Source organism: Bactrocera dorsalis, chromosome 1 (genome assembly GCF_023373825.1).
Source record: "Bactrocera dorsalis isolate Fly_Bdor chromosome 1, ASM2337382v1, whole genome shotgun sequence".
In the NCBI taxonomy this organism is placed as follows: Eukaryota; Metazoa; Arthropoda; class Insecta; order Diptera; family Tephritidae; genus Bactrocera; species Bactrocera dorsalis.
Window position 1 is genome coordinate 21,468,853 of NC_064303.1, and position 17,992 is coordinate 21,486,844.

At 37.9% G+C, this 17,992-nt stretch overlaps 1 long non-coding RNA gene across 1 annotated transcript in view; it reads left to right on the forward strand.

Moving 5' to 3' along the window:
* Window positions 1-6,803, forward strand: part of LOC125780225 (uncharacterized) — a 341,973-nt gene extending 335,170 nt beyond the window's left edge. The window contains exon 2 of the long non-coding RNA XR_007423675.1: window positions 6,639-6,803. This is a non-coding gene — a long non-coding RNA (uncharacterized LOC125780225). The remainder of the gene's footprint in view (window positions 1-6,638) is intronic.
* Window positions 6,804-17,992: the final 11,189 nt, after the last annotated feature.

Here is a 17,992-nt window from a genome sequence, read left to right on the forward strand (position 1 = left end):
CGGGATCCAACGAGAACAAACCTTTTTTACGGCCAGGGGTTCATGGCATATCGAATGTATGCTGGTGGGAGAAATGCATAGGCATGCCTCTATCTGAAGGTATGTTACGTGACGGTCTTGCATTATCAGTTCACGTACGGCATCGATGTTTTCTGGCACAACGGCTGTTTTTGGACGACCTTCACGGAATTCGTCTTTGAGCGAGCGTCGGCCACGATTGAATTCGTTGTACCAGTTTTTCACAGTGCTATAGGATGGTGCTTCATAGCCATACAAAGATTTTAGTTCATCGATGCACTCTTGTCGTGATAATCCACGTCGAAAGTTGTGAAAAATGATCGCACGAAAATGTTCACGAGTTAATTTCATTTTTTGGCCGAGATGAATTTTTTAATTCCCTGTAAATAAAACAATTCACGATTAAATGACAAAACGTTCTGAGTGATGTTATGCTAAGAAATGTCAAACTTTCCAATGGAAATGTCAGATTGCACCTGGCAACACTTAGTGTTGCCTAGTCCAGAAATATATATAGCAGCCTATGTATACATACTTACATATATCATATATCGAACATATACCTTCCTGACTTGGTTTTCTCTGAAAAAGGTATACCAAATTTGTAAAAAAGTTTGTAACGCTCATAGAGAAAAGTGAGAGACTCTATTTATTAATGGCCCACGTGACGTTCTGTGTTGATTTATCCATGTCTGTCTATCTGTGTATATGCCTAAACTTTTGAGGTATCGATCTGAAAATTGGTTAACGTTCTTTTCTATTCAAGAAGATGGTCATTTGGCGAAATCGCCGATAATAGACTACTATAGCATATAGCTGCCATACAAACTGAAAGATCAAAATCAAGTTATTGTGAAGACAACTTTTTTTATTTAACTTTTAATTTTAATTTAGAATATTGTCCGACACAACAGTGTAATCTCGGAAAAAGTTGTTCAGATCGAGTAATTATTCTACAAAACAAAGTATCGATAAAAATGAAGCTCTTCTATGGTAACTACTTTATTTATCAAGAGTTTGTTTGTGAAGGTTATTCGTGGCAGTTGGACACCAAACATTTATATTTTTAAATAATAATGAAAACTTTGCCAATCTTTAGCTGTTTTTCAATCATCTAGTATTGCGCTGTACAATAGAGCAAGTCGATTTACAGGGAGCCAGAAAAAAAAACTGAGAAATTGCGTATGCGGGAAAATGTTCTATGGATCATTCTGAACAACTTTGCCTAAGAGACTCCGAATCTCAAACCGGTTCTACGGACTCTACGTAGTTGCATCTTGATATTCTATTGATCAGTTGCCAAGTTTTCACATTTTAGGCAAACTGACAAGTGTAAGTGACAGCTCCATTTCCAGGTTCCCCACTTTTTTAAAGAAAAATACCGAAACTTCAAACATAATGAGAAATTTATCATTCGAAAAAAACATTTTTTGTCTTTTAATTTTTGAAGATTATCCCTTTTTATCTCAATTTTCGATGACTCATTCGAGCATTTCGACTTGAAACCGCCGCATGACACACGAGATAATTTGATTCAAAGCCTGATCGAAACGTTGATTGTCATTGAAGTGTCTAATTGTGTGATGTCACACCATTTTGGTAGCCAATCGACCGGCGCAAAACGTGAAATTATCTGCTTACCGAAGTGTCCACTCAATAAATCCATTGATTGATGCGATGTGGGAGTGGCGCCGTCTTGTTGATTCCAAATGTCGCCGAGATCACGATTTTCATTTTGACGCATGATAGCTTGACACCAGTCTCGCAAGATCTGTCAAGAAAAAATTGCTATTGAAAAAATTACCTTTACTTGGATCACAGGATATATTCCCCTGACTATGCAAACGAAGTTCTGCGATTTCTGGAAATCCAATGATATTAAAAATTCCTGCAAGTTGCGAAAGATCATAAGATCTCTATTGGTCGTCGCTGGTGGCAATGAAATTAAATTGCAACATGTTTTACTAGTGCTCAATTAATTTGCATGTTAAAGCAAATGTAAATACACATATTTCTACGTATGTATTTATGTATGCGTGTGCATGTAAATTCAACAATAAATAGCACGAAATGATTAACCAAGCGATGTGGTAGGTAAAAGCCCGATATGAAGCATTTAAGCGCTGCGATGCCAACTTTTTATTTCATTTTCGCTAAACGTTCGGAAAAATTCCTTTACCAACTTGGCCAACGCCACAACAATGTGCAAGTGGAATTGAAAGCGCACACATACACATAGGCATATGTATGAGTTTTGTTGCTATTATTGTATTGTAGTACAAATAGTAGTCAAACTTGTAGCTGCGCGCCATAATGAGCTGCGCTCAGCCGAGCCGAGTGGATGATGAAAAGCCGTTGCACGAAAGGTCAAATGCAATAAATTATGCCACTTAAAGCGAACAGCAGCAAAGGTGATCGGACAACTGCCCGCAACGTTGTTTAAACACGTATGTAAATATGTATGTGCGTGCGTATTTAGCAAGTGTATGTCATATACATATGTATGTATGCAAATGCGGGAATGTGTGCAAAAGTGAGTGTAAGTGTGTGTGTGAGTTGTGCAAGGCGTGAAAAAGGGGCTGTGTGTGGGGTGAGGCCGCGTGTCAGATGCTCGTCGTTCGTTGAGTGGCATTAATTAGCTGTATAGGCGGACGTGTGGACGTGTGTGCTGTAGCTGAGGGCAGGAGGAGATGTCGAAAGGTGAGCTGAGCACACACACGCATGCAAACACATAAACCCATAGTAAAAATGCAATTATTATTATAAATAAGCTGGACCCCTCTCGCTACTATATTTGAACTGTTGGAAAAATATTATGTGGGTAGGTTGTGATTCACATACATACTCGTACACGCATACTTGTAAAGGAGGAGAAATCAGGGAAACAGAGAGTAATGGGGGTTCCTTTATCCCTTTTTTTGTGTATTACAAACGTTAAAGTGAGTATTTGGGTTCGCGTAGGCGACAAAGCCATCATTGAACCATGATTTTTCTGACAAAAGATGTATGTACCTCGATCCCCCGATTTTTTATCAACTGATTTTTTATAGAGTTCTGTGAGCACAGCACACAGCAAATGTTTTGGATTTTATCCACTCATTTTCCGATCTTCATGAAAAAAGTTGTCTGAGAAAGATTGTTCTGCTTAAATTGCCTCTAATACAATGCTACTTGTCCATCCATGTCAAATTTCGTGAAGATATATTGTCAAATGTGAAAGTTTTCCATACAAGAACTTGATTCCGATCGTTCGGTTTGTATGGCAGCTATATGTCATAGTTGTCCGATATCGACAGTTCCGAGAAATAAGCAGCTTCTTGAGGAAAAAATAACGTCTGCAAAATTTCAAAGCGATATCTTAAAAACTGAGGGAGACAGACAGACGGACAATAATTACTCCTTCGATCAATGCCTGACAAATATGGTGCGCAACCTAACAAGATCGTGCGCAACGTCCAAGCCGTTTGGTTCAGACCTTTCGGAGACTTGTTCTTCGCGGATTCTGAAAGCATGGTTTCCAGAAATACGCGTTTATAGTTTTGTGTGCCTGTATAGTGAGAATACATAGATTTTTAAGGTTACTCCCTATTTTCTCCGAATTTGCTGTTCACATCTGAAGTTAGAAGGAAGCAATGGGACAAACACTCACACAAATTTAGTTAAATTATAAATTAGAATATTCTATATATCATCAGAACCTAATTACTGCAATCCATCGAAGACTTTTAAGTCAAATAATTTGTTGGTATATTAACGTTCTATTTTGCTTGTCCTTATGCTGTCCATATACGAGTATATAATGTCCGAGATTGTCTTTAGTAGAGATGACATTATTTATGGCCAGGTTTCGGAATAAAGATTGCGCTTAGCGAATGTGTTTGTAATCTCATTACAAGTCACTTTTCAAAGTCTTTTGGAATAAAGGTTATGGAAGCTCTTAAATGTAAAAAACAACACCAAAGAATAAGAAGATGGTATGCTGGAATTATCATAGTAATCACCCACGCCTTTAAAAAGACATCGCGAAATAATAAATAAGACATATTAATAACCTCGCATAAGCATGCATAATAATCACGGCGTATCCGTAGAACTTCAGTTAAAATGGGACATAAACGACTTGGCAAATACAGCTACTCCTACTTCGAAGTTATTCTGAATAAAAGCAGCTTCTATGAACTAGAAATAGAGCGATTCCTATAAGTTTATAGCAATCTTTAAAAAATACTGAAATTGATTCATCGCTTCCCACACTATCCCAGTAATACACCATTTCCATTCATGTAGTGGTAATATCGAAACGAAAGATTCCTTATTACATGGCTCCTCATTGGGGTCGAAGTGAGAATACTCCGTTATGGCGCGATTAATTAGATTTAATTAAGCTATTTTACTATTGTGGAGATTTATTTGTAGAAGACACATTTGCATTTTGTACACATTCTCTTGAGAATCGTTTAAAAGCTCTTTCTCAATATATCATTTTGAGAGTTTGTACACTTGTACAGAACTCAATGAATACTCCTTTCTCGATACTTTTGACAACGATCGAGGTCCCTCTGAGATCTTCCTACATTTCACACATCTCATTATCTGCAGTTAGGTAGTTGGCAACATCGGCTGAGTTTTTGAATCCAAAACTAATCACCTGTCACCTTGCGCCAGCTATTCAATGGATTCCATAGTCGAAAAGTGCATTATTTACAATGTTATACTTTTCAGCTCCAATACAGATTACTCTATGGGGTCTACAAAAGCCTTATGAATTTCCACCTCTCCGTTAGTAATTTTAGATTTGAAGTTTCAATCAGCTGCACCTGGCTTGGCTGGTATGTATTGTAGCCGGAGACCAGCACCTTGTTCCTGATCTTGATATAATCACTTTCTTATCGGCCGCCCAGCCGGCTGGTACCAGAATATACTTCTCCAACTTTCGTTAAAGTGGCTTTGAAAAGCTGGATCCTCGTCGTCGCATGGTATTATTTTGATTTAACTTTGGTACCAGCCGACATCTGAGCATAACGTTGATGGATCCACATTGCTTAACAGCTCCTCCAGCGCCAGCTTTAGCTCCAGAGCTAGTGCTAGCCTTTATAGCACGCTTAGCGCCATTCTTGATGCTCGCTGTTTTAAGGCTCATTTAGATCACTGCCCACTTTTCGGAACAACTATGTAGTTCTTTCCGGCTTTATTGTCTTATTTTTTTATTACGTATTGTGTTAGTTTAGCCCCCTCTACGCAAGTAAGAATGGCTTATTACGGATTGCATCAGATTTCCCTAAGCTCCGTTCAATAATATGGCATTACAGTGCCCGAGCCTGCTTAATCATAGGCAAATTTGCATGACTCCTTGATCTAGCACTTTTACAAGGCCCATTCTAAAGCAAACAGGACTTAGAAAACAGAACATATAATTGTTTCGGCAAAATCAATCTATTTTATTCTCCTTCTGTTACAGCTTTTTGCACGGTCCAGAAGCAGGTCGACCGAGTGTTTTAGTTCGTTGGCCGGTATTTCCGCCAGTATGCCGGTGCAAGAGTTTGGATTGGCCTCTAGATCTGCATAACGCTTTCCTTTCATGGGCAAAAGCGTTTTCCCGAAAAGGAAGAAGTTGCACGGTGCCATATCAGGTGAATACGGGGAGTGGTTAATGGTTAAAATGTGATTTTTGGTCAAATAATCGTCCTTCGAATGTTGGATTCTGAGTAATTTTTGGTCGTCAGTCAATTTGTGCGGAACAAACCGTGCACACACCTTTCGTAAGCCCAAATGTTCAGTCAAAATGCGATAAATCGATGTTTCGGAGAAGTGCAATTCCATTTCCATGAATTTCAATGATGATTTCGGCTGATTTTTGATGAATTCACCAACAGTTTCGACGCAATTTCCGGTGATCACGGATTTTGTTGGTTCACATGTTAATCGTCATTTATGTCCTCTCGACCACTTTGAAAACGTTGAAACCACTCGTGCACTATGCTACAGGATAGGCAATCATCACCATAAACTTCTTTCATCAATTGAAACGCTTCAGTAAAATTTTTACCAATTTTAAAACAAAATTTAATGTTGGCTCTTTGTTCGAAGCTCATTTTCGCACCGATAACACAAACTTACTGACACTTAAAAAGCAATAACTTCATTTTCAATCAATGACAATTCTCACTGGGCAATCGATAAAGACAGCAGATTCTAACGCACTAGGGGGCGCTAGATTCAAAAAGTCCTGTTTAGGTTGGATAAAATCTCTACGTAGGCTGCTATATACATATATCTCTGACGTAGGCAACACTAAGTGTTGCCAGGTGCAATCTGACATTTCCATTGGAAAGTTTGACATTTTTTAGCATAACATCACTCAGAACGTTTTGTCATTTAATCGTGAATTGTTTTATTTACAGGGAACTAAAAAATTCATCTTGGCCAAAAAATGGAATTAACTCGTGAACATTTTCGTGCGATCATTTTTCACAACTTTCGACGTGGATTATCACGACAAGAGTGCATCGATGAACTAAAATCTTTGTATGGCTATGAAGCACCATCCTATAGCACTGTGAAAAACTATTACAACGAATTCAATCGTGGCCGACGCTCGTTCAAAGACGAATTCCGTGAAGGTCGTCCAAAAACAGCCGTTGTGCCAGAAAACATCGATGCCGTACGTGAACTGATAATGCAAGACCGTCATGTAACATACCTTCAGATAGAGGCATGCCTATGCATTTCTCCCACCAGCATACATTCGATATTGCATGAACACCTGGCCGTAAAAAGGGTTTGTTCTCATTCAGCATTCAAAAACCATGTTTTGGAGGTGTCTCAATCGGAGTGGACAAAGTGCTTCGAAAATTGGTTTGAGTATTGATTAATTTTTAGATATTATGCCTTTGAGTTAAAAAACAAAAATTAATCTATGGAGGGCATATTGCTAGGTTTCAGTGTTTTGTTTATAATAGCAAATATTGCAAAAACAAGAATCGGTTAACTTTGGCTAACCCCACGCTACAATACCCTTCACAGATGCATTTTGTAGAGCATAAAAGAATATAAAATCATGTCTTTTACCTCTTTAGTGGTCAGTTTGTACTCGTATTACTATACGCTGCAGTTCTACGATCCAAGCAATATATACGGAGACTGTAGGAAGGGTCCCAACTTGCCCGCATATAGTCAGTCTTACAGCTGGATACATGAGCTCTTTATGTGTATTCAGGTTAGTCAGAAGTACGTTCATATGTATATATATGTATATATGTATGTACTCGTATTAGTATACAAGTGTATATGCTAAAAAATGTTCGTGTTTTATTATGCCGCTGTTGTTGTTGATGTTGTCGCAGCATTTAGTCGCATGCTGCAATTTTATCAGTCAAATTTAATCAACCACAGCAAGTTGTAGCGTTTTTGTTGTACAGGCACTTTAACAAACAGCAACAAAAACGCATTAAGAAGACAAAAGCGAAGGAAATATAAAAATAATAAAATTGAAAAAAAAGTAAAAATAAAGGTAAAACAAAAGCACATTACGCGCATACTTGTAGAAATGAAAATGTGAAAAAAGCTCAAACGCGGCAAACACTTGTTGCTCGTTGGCTTTTGCCTTGTTGTGGCACCATTGTTGTCGCACCTGCTGCCACCACAAATACGTAGAAACATTACACTTGTTGCGCTTAATGTGTATTTACTGTAAACGATCGCAGATAAGAGCAAACAAAAAAATAAAAAAATAAAAAGTGAAAAATCTAGCTAAAGCAACGGCGAAAGAGACAGCAGCGAGCGAGTGAATGAGCAGCGATAAAAAATGAAAAACGCCGAAAGCTCCACAGTTGCAGCCTCCAAACGGCTGTGCGCTTTTATTTGCATGCACACACACATATCAAGGTGCCTGACTACACGCACACACATTTGTGTGAATACATATGTACATGTGTAAATATTTCCTTTTAACTGTGCGTGGAACAGGTTAGATTTGCTGGAAGCGATTATTTGTTTGTGTGTAGAGTGCTTGTTTTTTTTTTTTTTTTTTTTTTTTTTTTTTTTTTTTTTTTTACGAGGAGGAAGCATCGAAAGCCTGAACCCAAGTCAGTGTGGAACTTTAATCCGAACTAAACCTCCTACTGTCTTGTACCGAACCCCCCGGTACCACCGTCAAGTATTACGTCGGGAGGAAGGTTGAGTATTACTCATACGTACGTGATGGTCCTAATGCATTCCGTAGCAAGCTGCATTTACTTGGCCCCACCTCGGTTTGTCTTATACCCCCCTAGTACAGTGGTTGTCACCCAAAACCTCCTTGTCTGCTCCAGTCATGGTTTGTGTGTCGCGTCTTAGTTGTTCGTTGGAATTTGTGGTAATCTCCTACGTTGTTGTTCTCCAGCTCTTTGGCGTTTCATGATTTTTGCTGCCACTTCGGACACGGCTTTCCACTTATGTAGTGATTCTACCATTTGAGACACTAGATTTTCTGGGGTTGGGTCTTTCCCGAATGCGTTTTTCAAAAATTGCCTTTCTTCGTCGTATTTCGCACATTGGAACATTGTGTGCTCCACATTCTCGATGATCTCGCCTCCGCAATAATCGCATACGTCGTTGTCCTCATGTTTGAATCGCTTCAAATATGATTTAAAACAGCCGTGTCCAGTGAGAACTTGGGTGAGGTAAAAATCTACTTCTCCGTGCGGTCTATTAAGCCATAGTTCTATTTTAGGGATTAGGCGGAAAGTCCAGCGGCCATTTCGGCTGTCTTCCCATCGTTTTTGCCACCGCTTCACCGTATCTGCTCTGGCTTTCTCCTTTTGGACTCTGGGCGTTACTCTCTCATTTGAACGGTATGTGAGCTCTTTGGCTAAGAGGTCTAGCGGGTGTAAGCCCGCGATCACTAGGGCAGCGTCTTCGGATACTGTACGAAACGCGGAGCATACTCTTAATGCGCATATGGTGTACGTAGAAAATAGGCCGCGACGATATGATTTGACTTCAAGAGCTTTCTCCCATATTTGGGCGCCATATAGAGCAACTGACTTTAAAACTCCGGCTAGTAGTCGTCTCCTATTTTGTTTTGGTCCACGGGTATTGAGCATTAGCCGGGTTAGAGCTCTGCATATTTTCGTAGCTTTTTCGCTTGCATAAGCTACGTGTTCTTTAAACGATAATCTTGCGTCAAGAACGATACCCAAATATTTTATAGCAGGCTGAGTGGTTATGCTTACACCTTTAGAGCAGAATGTAGCAACTTCCCGGACCTTTCTGCCTGTAATAAGTACGGCTTCTGACTTAGTGCTTCTGAGTGCTTGTGTGTGTTTGTATATATGTATATTAATTTGCTCTTTTATTTGCTTTTATTGCTGTTGGTTGCCGATTGGGCTTTCAGCTAACACCCAGCTTGGTTTTCATTAAATTCTTTTTCAATTACATTTCCTCAAATTTATAAAAAAAAACATACACACGCATGAATATATCGCGAATCAGCTGGAACTGTTAGAATAATAACACATTTATCGTTCTCAAATTCGTATATTGGTTTATTAATATACAACTGGGTGACATGGTAGCCAAATCCAACAGTTCTCTGATCGCCATTCACTTAAGAGCGGCCAGAAACGATTCTTTTACATATGGCTTAAGCAGCTCACGACTTCCGGTCTTTGACCGAGTATTCGCTGGGTAGCCTAAGAACATCCGTTTGAAGGTGAGCTAAAGTGAGAAGGCGAAACATCCCCTACGTAGGGTTGTGGGCTGGGTTTGGGACTCGCCATGTAAAAAAAAAACACTCAATGAAAACTAAAAACCTGCCTCCGATGAGAGACCCTCCTTTTGATGAAATGCCAAACTCTATAAGTCGCTCATAATTCCCTGATGAGTCGACGTTGCGAGTTTTCGAGAAAAAAGTTCTGCAGCATACCTCGCTAATCGAAGAAATCTGTCAGTTTAACATAAAGCTATTTTGACGTGGATTTTTCGGTTTCGGCTCACCTTTGTTACAATATTCGGCCGATTGACCGTCTGCTTCCGAGTTGTAAGCATAGATCCAAGGCTCAACGGCAGTAATAATCTCTTTCATGACATTCTGGTAGTCGGAAAGCGCTGTTTTACAGACGTTAACGTGACGCTATTTATCGAAAAAACTTGGTGAGTTTGGAACCAATAGTGCTTTCCCTTTTTTACTTTTTTACTTTCCTTAGGCCCAAATGGTCTTTCAATATGGTTTTACTGGTCCTTCCGCTGCTCTAGCAATGCCAATAAGATCTCTCAAGCACCAATTCCTTCTTATACTCTTGCAACCAGTTGATACAGAGTATAATAGTTCTGTTCACATAAGGGTTGTACGTATAACCTAAAACTAATTGAGATAGATATAGGGTTTTCTATATATAAATGATCAGGGTGACGAGAAAAGTTGAAATCCGGTTGACTGTCCCTCTATCCCCCCGTCCGTGCAAGCTGAAACTTGAGAAAAAATTGAAATATATTGATAAAACTTGGTATGCAGGTTTCTTGGTACAAAAAAAGTTCGAGTTTTCAGATGGGCGTAATCGGACCTCTGCCACGCCCACAAATCGACATTAACCGAAAACATATAAAATGTCACAATTAAGCGCTAAATTAAGATATAATAAAACTCATATTTGGCACAGGGGATCGCGTAGCCAGGGACACCTTCGGGAAACATTTTTTGGAAAAGTGGGCGTGGCCTCGCCCATATAATACTAAAATAAGTTAAATGTATAAATCTTCTAAACCACTTAAGCTACAATAACCAAACTCGCTCAGCACAAATACTATAAGACCTCCTACCAATATTATGAAAATGGACGAAATCGGATGAAACCCCCGTTCACTCACCATATAAGACCGGTCAAAACCAAGTTGTTTTAAGTATTCTTCGGCATTTGTGAAGGGTTTTAAGGTTTCGCTGTAACGATTTTTCTTGTTTTAAATTCAAACTCCGGGAGTCTTGCAAGATTCTATCTAAACTGGTTGAGAGATGAACAATTACAGAGCTAATGCTTCGTGCAATGGTTATTAATCCCAGTGCTGGGTTTAAATTCTATCGTCTTACCCCACCCATTTTCTGAAGTTAAAATCTTAGTGATTAGTACCTTGAGAGGACTACTTCGCTGGACCTATAGACTTCGAGTAAGCTTATTAAATGTTGATCAATGACCAGCTTCTATGCGACTGCAAAATCCTTCTGAATAATAATAGAACGGAGATACAAGGTCTGTCGCAAAAGAAACAGAACTTTTTAAATATAACGGTTTCTGATAGCGCCACCTATTGGTGGGTATATGAAATAAAAATCTTGATCCCTTGTTGACATTTCGTAACAATTTTAAGACAATTGGATAACTACAATCGATGTTATCGATCAAAAAGTGACAGCAGCTTTTGGTCATCGGTCGTAAAATGCAAAGAGCAAATATTAAATTTTGTTTTAAGCTTGGGAAAACGTTTACTGAAACATTTCAAATGATGAAAAAAGTTTATGGCGACCGGTACCTATCCCGTAGTAATGTGCATGAGTGGTTTAAGCGATTCCAAGAAGGTCATGAGGACCTCTGTGACGATCAGAAGTCGGTGATTACCCAAAACAATATTGAAAAAGTGCAGGAATTTATTAAGAATGAGCCGAAATCTTCTTTGTGTTAGATGGAAATGGAGTTAAATATCACCAAAGACTCCATTCATCGCATTTTGATAGATAAATTGGGTATACGGCAGGTGTGTGTGGAGAGGCCGGGTCCTGGCGCCTATTGCACAATAATGCGGTGTGTCATCGGTCGACGCTTGTCACTGATTTTTTGACAAAAAACTCCATATTAACCATTAATCACTCACCTGATCTGGCACCCTGTGATTTTTACCTATTTGGAAAACTTCATTCTCAAGATCATTCCGAAAAATGACCTTAAATACTCATTTGAAATGCTAATTGACCGGGCTAAACGATGTATCGAAGCACAAGGAGACTACTTTGAATAAAAAATATAACTTTTGAAAAATATTAATTTTTTGTTGTTTTTTTTAACAGTCCGGTTTCTTTTGCGACAGACCTTGTATATTACGGCAAACTACTTGTTCTGAGCAAAATTTATGGTATTCGTTTTAAATCGTAAGAGTTGTTATCGGACGTTGTCCAATTGACATCCATGCGTCAAGGCTAAATAATTTCCCAAACGGAAATTGTCAAAGTTGTATGGAGGAAGGTACGGTAGAAACATACAAGCAATTGCTTCCTTCTTTTTGTTGTTCAGCTTTGGAAATGTTAAGATTGGAACATCTCGGCAGTCTAATTTTCAGCGAACTAGAAAAGATAGCAGAAACTGACCGAACTTCAAGTAAGATTCTCGTTAGTAGTAATAAAATGTTCATCCCAAATCTTATCCGTAATGTTTTCTAATATGTTTCTAAATTTCCTGTTTCCTAAAAGTAGAAAATATTTGATCAGTCCACCATCCTCACTACTCTTCAAGCAATTCTGTGGTACGCCCTGTATTGGTTATGTTTCAAGAACTAAAATATTTCGTTAATATACTTTATTTGATGCCGCCTGTAAAGAAGTTGGAAAATTTTGAGCAGCCTTGTCCTCTATTGTTTCTTAAATTTATAGTTTTCTTCTTGCATTTTTCTTTTCTGGCACACATTTCCCCATTCAAAATAATTGATACACATAATAAGTTCAATCATTTCATTTAAGCACTCACTTCAAGTTGGTTTGTTAATATATTCGCAAATACCGAGATAAAATCAAATATATGATTCTTAGTATAATTATTTTGCCTCACACGTACGCTAATTGCACGCACAAAATTCCACAGATTTACTCTATTTGTAAGTGTAAGTATGTATGTGTCTCTACTTTGCCATGTATGTGTGTATTCAAGCATCCTTTAATCGGTGAAGCGATCATAAATACTCGCTTGAATACATGCATACACACATCGGTATATCATAACACATTGTAAGTGCTCACGTATTCATGCGATTTGTAGTTGTTGTTGCTCTGTTTAATTAGTCGCATTAAATGTTGTATAATTATGGTGCAATGACATCGTTGAATCGGCGCAAGATATCCAGTGTTTATGTCGGCTAATATTCGCACTTGCATACTGAGAGGGCGCATAGTATACCCTGCACAGGGTATACTAAGTTTGGCACGAAGTTTGTAAAGCCCAGAAGGAAGCGTTGGAGACCCTATAAAGTATATACATGTATAAATGATCAGTATGTTGAGCTGAGTCGATTTAGCCATGTCCGTCTGTCTGTCTGTCCGTTTGTCTGTCTGTATATATACGAACTAGTCCTTCAGTTTTTAAGATATTCTTTTGAAATTTTGTAAACGTCATTTTCTCTTCAAGAAGTTGCTCATTTGTCGGAACTGCCGATATCGGACCACTATAACATAAAGCTGCCATACAAACTGCACGATCGGAATCAAGGGCTTGTATAGAAAACTTTTGCATTTGGCGTGGTATCTTCACGAAATTTGGTATAGATTATTTTCTAAGGCAATAATATAATCTCCGAAAAAATTGTTCAGATCGGCTCATTATAGCATATAGCTGCCATACAAACTGAACACATAGTTACTAAAAGAAATGCACCTGTGAAGGGAATATTTAGTATTGTTTTATTTGCGTACAACAATTTTTAATTACAAGTGCGAAAATACAACAAATTATATCTGTAGCTAAAAGTGTAGAGGGATTTTTTTGTTTCGCCTGCAATATTTCGCTTTCATAAAAACCACGACAGTTACATAGCTTCACTTTTTGAACTGCGTTTTACATTCGATTTGCAGAACGCTTAATAGTTACAGCGTGTACTTAGTTTGTCTGAATCATTACTTCTTATCATATTCTTGGATGAGTGTACGAGTATGTAATTATCTTTGATACCCAGTAGTAAATTTAAAAGCTCCTATCCAGCGATGAACTGCCGCATTATAGCTGAAACAGCGTATAACGTAAACCCGCAGTCCGAATCAGCTGATACGACCTATCTTATGAGAGCGCAATGTAAATGATTAGTCAACACCGCTTCTTTCGCCTACTTTACCGTACGTTACCGTAGAATTTCCCACGATTTGGATTTTTCCCGTTTGCTCTCTTACAACGCAGGGTTACCGAGTCGATTGCTATTATTTATAAATATATAAACTATTTTTAATAATTCTTATATATCTTCATTTTCTTTCCGAGGACTCACCGGAAATAGCGTCACAATGGCCGAGTTTAAAATATTTTTTCCAAAATTTCAGAATTTCTTTGTTAATAGTGTATGTGCGTAACAATAAAAAAATTCTAACAAAATAACTTCGGATTCATAAGCTTTGTTAGTTATATGGGGTCTAGGGCAAGTTTTCACCCGATTTTATTTGTTTTGGATACAAAGAAGATGATGTTAGAAAACCGCGCTCTTTCAATATTATTTAGATAACGCATATGTTTGGCGATATATTGGGTAGTCGAAATAGTTTTTTCGTATCATGTCAATAGTTGGTTGCAGTCGTATATCTCTAGTGCTGCTGAGGTTTTAAGCTTCATTTAACCAAAAATTAAATTCGGAGAAGTACAAAAAAAAAATTATAGCTGTGAAAATAATGAAGAAATTCGCTATATTTTGAAATTTTTGTACAAAAAGCCACGATCAAAATCTAGATAAACTATTATATAAAATTTCTTTTGGTTGTTTTGTTGACTACAGAGAACAGCTGATAAAAATTTTACTTTGTAAGACTTTTAGAAATTTTTCGAATTTGTGCCAAAAATGAGTGACTCTGATTCAATGTAGACTATGCTGAATTTTAAAACTGATTCCTAACTGATTTTCTGTGGTTGGTGGGAATCTCTGACTGACTGACCTGACAGTCAGAGATTCGCACCAGCTGTGCCACTTTACAACCGTTTTGTACCACTTCCACTATAATAACCAAATCTGTTGTGGGACTAGCCCTCACATTTTACTACAGGGTAATATATTGTATTTGCATATGTGCCTGTGTATGTGTATCTTTATACTTACTCACAGGCAGTAAGAAATTTACATGCACGTCATTTTTAATTACACCGTAGATATAAAATGTGATAAATCGCATAGCATTACTAGGTGTTGACTACATTTATCCTTGACACAATGTCAAGGATAATGCGCTTTTATGTTGTGATAAATGTCTGTCAGGTAAACTTTTGCTACCGAATTCCACAAAAACTTCAGCATTGACTTTCGTAAGACAAATGGAGTTTGGGGACCAAAATTAATCAATATAATTTGTATACTACAGAGCGTGTTAATACAAGTATTATGTAGGAGCATGTTTCAGAAACCATATATGTATAATATTTCTTTTATATATTTTTTATATACTGTGTACATATTTATATAATGTAAATATAATATACATATATGTAGTGTATTCATTATATATACCAATTGAATCACATAAATTATCTCAAAACTGAAGACGCACTAATCCAAGAAAATGTGTTAGTGTAGTGTCTGGATAAGAAATCAGTAAATCAAAAGAGCTAGTTAGCTCCTGTCATGGTATAGCGCAGAAAACGACATAATCTCTTCCAGTATTTGAACATATTAGATACCAGGCCAGGGAAAAAACAACCACACTATATTACATACACATTTTACTGGACGATTTTCAAATGTCTTCCCTACATTTTCCATTAATTTTTTTTTACCTTTTTTGAGGTTTTAAGCACCTGGTCCATATCAGTGACATTTTACATTTAATATATTTTTTTGAACTAATGTGCGCTTAGAAGCTATTGCAGTAAGTCGTTTCAAAAGATCAGGAGTCGATTTTATTTTTATAAGGTCAACATACATGTCTGTTGCTTTACGTGACTTTTTGTTTTTGGAATGAGGTTTCATGGATAATAATGCATTAAGAACGAAGTTTTGGAAGTAGTTGGAAGACATTTTGCAAACAGGTTAAAGAAATCATCAAAGTATTCCGAAACTAAGGCAGAATTATTGCTTATATAATATTTAAACGATCTTATAGACTTTATTTTTTTATTATACAAATCTTTTTCTCTTTACTGGCGTCGTAGACACTGTTGTTATAGCCGAGTTAACAACAGCCGCCAGTAATTTCTTCTTTTTGTTGTTTGGCCTTAATTCGAGATACCAAGTGCAGGTCTGTTTGTAGGTGATATTTCCTCTTGTCTTTGTTCACAATCAGACCCGTATGCTTCGCTTCCTTATCCAGTCTGAAAACGCCAACTGTACACTCTTACAAAGAGGTGCAGAACTAAATAGAGCTCGTATATTTAGCTCTGCACCTCGTATTATTTTCTCCAGCAATAGATTGAAAAAGTCAAACGATAGGGGGTCTGCTTTTCTGAAACCTCGGTTGGTATCGAACGGCTCGAAGAGGACCTTACCGAAACTGACGGAACTTTTGGTGTTGCTCAACGTCAGCGACGACACAGCCGTATGTGGGGATACTAAATTTAGACATAGCGCTACAAAGGTTGTCGAATGCGGCTTTAAAATCGACATATGGGTAGTGTGTGTCGATCTTCCTTTCATAGGTATTTTCCTAGATTTGACGCATGTTGAAAATCCGGTCGATAGTAGACATTCGCGGTCTAAAGCCACACTGATAAGGCCCAATCAGTTTGCTAACAGTGGCTTTCAATCATTCACATACTACTCTCGATAAGACCTCACATGACGGATTGGGCAAAGCACACTTATCATAGGTTTCAATCATCGGGCATTCTTTCATCCGACCATTTCTTACAAGGAAGCTGATTAATGAAATTTGTCAGTTCTTTGCGCCGTATTTGAATATCTCGGCCGGTAATCTATCGACCCCTGCCGTTTTGTTGTTCTTCAGGTGGATGTTCGAACTTCATTGTAGTCGGATACTGGAATATCTATTCCATGGTCATCAATTGGGGAATCGGGTTCGCCATCTTCAGATGTTATACTTTCACTCCTTAATATCAACATGCTCTGAAACCACTTTGGGATATACAACGGTCTTGAAACCTTCTGTTAATCGCTGCATCGTTTCATAGAATTTTCGAGCATTACCCCTGTCGGCCAACTTCATACTAACGCATTTCAGCATTTTTCTTTCTTTATCTGCATATTCGTCTCGCTTCCCTTATAACTCTTGCTGTCTATCCCGCCCCGCTCGTAGTGTCGTCGATCGCTTTTTCTCCGATTTCTTTCCACTGCTCCACGAGAGTCTTCATCGTACCTGCTGTTCTTTTGATCTTTAAGAAAAATAAATGTTTCGCTTGCAGCTTTACGTAGTGAGTTTGAAATGCCGGCCCACTGTTCCCTTATACCGAGTTGCTGATGAGAGCTCTTATCTTTTCGCTATCGGGGTAATAGCTTCTCGACTTCGTACCTTCCCTTTCGCCAAAGGCGAGAGCGCATCTTCGTTATAACAAGATAGTGGTTCGAGTCATTGTTAGGTCCGAGTCAATGTTAGGTCCTCGGGCTGTCAGCGCAAATCTGTGTTATGTTAAAAAAGACAAGACCGAAATGTGCGGTAATAGACATACTATACAATGTATTAAATTTACATTTCAAAAAAGTTATCACTATGACGAGCATAGTGAGTCTATATTCAGTCAGTATTGATTGATGATTGCCCTCCCAATTTCATTGTAGTCTATCGATTTTAAAATATAGATTAGACTCTAAAATTAATATATTTCCAGGACAATTCCCAACTGAGGTAATTTTTGGATTCCTGACTGTTGAAGATCGTAGTCTTGAGCTTAGCATTAATATTTGTGCCTCGAATAACCGGACCTAAATTCAAATGAGGATCAACACCATTAATGACGCCTGGCAAGCAAATTAACTGTAGAATTCAGAATTGAAGACGTCTCTTGTCCACCGAAAAAGAAGAACACATTCAAATTAGGTTATACAAAACGTCATTTTAATTTGTCTGATATGTTAATAAATGTTAAAATTATTTTGATAT